The following is a 2890-nucleotide window of genomic DNA, read 5'->3' on the forward strand; positions in this document are numbered from 1 at the left end:
TCTGATCGTTGACGTGAAAAGGTGCGTACGCCACTATTCTGTGCGTACGCACGCTTTGTACATGAGGCCCCAGGTCTTTTGAACAAGTAGCTACGTGCTCAACAAGCCATGTCATCACATATTTTAGCAAAGTCTGCAGGACCAATGAATGGGTGTGTGAAAGTGAGCCTAGGATGACAATACATGCATATTTCTGTTTTGCAGGCCTCGTTGGCGCAGTAGGCAGCGCGTCAGTCTCATAATCTGAAGGTTGTGAGTTAGACCCTCACACGGGGCAGGTGTTTTAATGTGTTTATAGCACTTCACCTCAGTTACAGCTGGAAACTTGGCTCCGATTGCTCTCTGTTGGAGCTGCAGAAAGCCCACTCGGAAGCTCAGTCACTCCAAAGTGTGGAAGGTGTCAAACACAACTTATGGGGATTCGAACCATGTCTCTTTCAGAAAAGCAAGTTGCACCCTGGCCAAGACCCATGACAAAGGACAGGAAGTTCATCACGCTAACATAATAGAATACGCTGTGTGACAAAAGCACCTTTGCAGACTCTCCTTCTCTTGACATAGACTGACATGGGACACATTTTTCTTCGGCTTTGCCGTTCTCTCCCCCCATAGGTTAGAAGATCTTATTTCCTACCATCCACTTATTTGATTGCCATGAAATCCATGTGAGCTGGGCAAGTGGCTATCACATACCTTTAGCAAAGTCTGCAGGACCAATGAATGGGTGTGGGAAAGTGAGCCTAGGCTGACAATACATGCACGTTTATGATTTTTAAGCCTCGTTGGCGCTACCTCGCTCACGTTAGTCTAAATCTCACCTCCAATAGGCTTCGCACTTCTCCATTCTCACATTGAACGGTTTAGCCAATGTCGCACCGACTCACAATGAACCGAGCCTATCAACGCCCGAGCTCACAATGGAACTCGGCCAATCAAGGTGAAGCCCTAACTTGGAGTTGACCTCCCCTCCCCTCCCGCTCCCCCTCCTCCAACAAAACCAACAAAAAAACAAATTAAAGATTTTGTTTTCGTTAGGTTAGAGGATTATAAAAGTTAGCCGTTACAGAAGAGGGATTTTTTATCGAGCCGTTGTCTCTGCCGACTTAAAAAAACAATCTTACAGTAAGTATCAAGTTATATTGTTTCTTATATATCCTTCCATTCAAACAAACGTCCTATTACAGTTTTTCTCTATTGGTTTGGCTCATTTCTTGAAACAGAAATTACATTCTCAAAACTCTAAGATCATTTGGCATAACACTCTTATAGTTCAGCACAACACCATAGCTAACCTGCAAAAGCACATATCTCTCCCAAAACTGTTCACCCATGCTTCAGACCTGATTTCTTTCCCATGAAAAGAGTCAGTGCCACCCAAATTGCAAAGATCTTTCTCAGTTGCCTAGGCTCATTTCTTGAAACAGACCGGACGTTTTCAACACTCTTTAGTACTTTTTGCTAAACTAAACTGAATGGTTCAGCAAAACACCATGGTTCACCAGCAAAAGCTCATATCTCCCCCTAAACAGTTCAGCCATGTGTCAAAATGAAGTTTCTTTCTCATTCAAATAGTCAGTGCCCCAAAATGCATTGTCCTTTTGGCATTGTGTGAGCACTACAAGTCAAAATGTTTAGATGTTTTGTCACTATGGCATAGGACTACCTAACAGAATACAATAGTGTATAAAACTGAAGGAAAAACGTTTCACAGTAAGAGTAGCCTCAAAGCACACACAATACACTCATACTAACCATTTTTATTCACACAAATACTGTGAAGTACGTAACTTCCATACAGTATAGTATTGTAGAAGGAAAAGAAAAATATACATAGCACACATATACTGTAATATAAACACAAACAAAAAACAAGCAAAATGATGTGGCTATGAATGATGACATGATCTATAATTATGGCCCGAATTTCATCTGGGACAGCACGGTGTCTTCGTGCTCCTCGGCCTCTTCCCCCTATTCCACCACTGCGCATCCTCACTCTCCTTTTCTTCTTCTTCTTCTTCTGCTGGTGAGAGGAGTGTGAGTGGAAGAGCTGAGAGAAAGGCTAAGTGTAAAGGTGGTTTTTCTACCCTTTATTCGCTATCCTTGTTTTCTCTGTTAAATGTTTCATTAGTTGTGTTAGTTCTGCGTACTTTGTGTAGTCTTGTGAGGTTAATTTCGAGTTTTTTTTCGCATTTGTTTGGTGCGCTTCCCGGCCGCAATGGCGTCTGGCGGCTTCTCCATGCTGTCCCGGAAGCACGGCATCAGAGTTGGTGCCGGCTCTCCGTGCAGCGTGGAGGAAGTGGCGCTGGCCGTGGGGCAGGTGATCGGGCACGGTTCGGTAAAGTCCGCTGCCTGCATGAACAGTGCGGTGGTTTTATTTTTAGCGAAGGTGGAGCAGGTGCACAGCCTGGTGGAGGCGGGCATCACCAGGGGCGCCGCCAGGCGGGGAAAGGTGGTAACGTTTCTAAGGGCCCAGCGGCCTGGGGGGCCCTCGGAGGTAGTGATAATATAATATTAATATTGTTGCCCATTCTTAGAATTTTCTAATGAATTACAACATTTTTAATGGAAAATAAACTAATTAAACACAATTTTCGATTTCAATAACTTTTCTTTAGTTCTTTGGCATATTGACATTTACTCGGCCCTCCCCCTCTTGCAAAATGGTGCGGTCCAGTTCTGATCAAATTGTAGTTGAACGCATCCGAAATGCAGGCAGGTGTACGGAGCGGCTGTCTGAAACACATGATGGACGGTGAGCTGACTGAAATAATCTAGAATGAAGTCGGGTTATCAGAAGCGGAAGGAAAGACGGGAGAAAGACGAGAGGGCCAGTAGAGGCAGGCAACTGGTCACTCAGTTTTTCTCAAAGAAAGGTAAGTTCACTCAC

General features: G+C 44.3%; 1 non-coding gene across 1 annotated transcript; it reads left to right on the forward strand.

The window, feature by feature from the left end:
- Positions 1–204: 204 nt before the first annotated feature.
- Positions 205–277, forward strand: trnam-cau (transfer RNA methionine (anticodon CAU)). The gene has a single exon. It is a non-coding gene; the product is annotated as a tRNA-Met (tRNA).
- Positions 278–2890: the final 2613 nt, after the last annotated feature.

Source organism: Odontesthes bonariensis, chromosome 8, assembly GCF_027942865.1.
Source record: "Odontesthes bonariensis isolate fOdoBon6 chromosome 8, fOdoBon6.hap1, whole genome shotgun sequence".
In the NCBI taxonomy this organism is placed as follows: Eukaryota; Metazoa; Chordata; class Actinopteri; order Atheriniformes; family Atherinopsidae; genus Odontesthes; species Odontesthes bonariensis.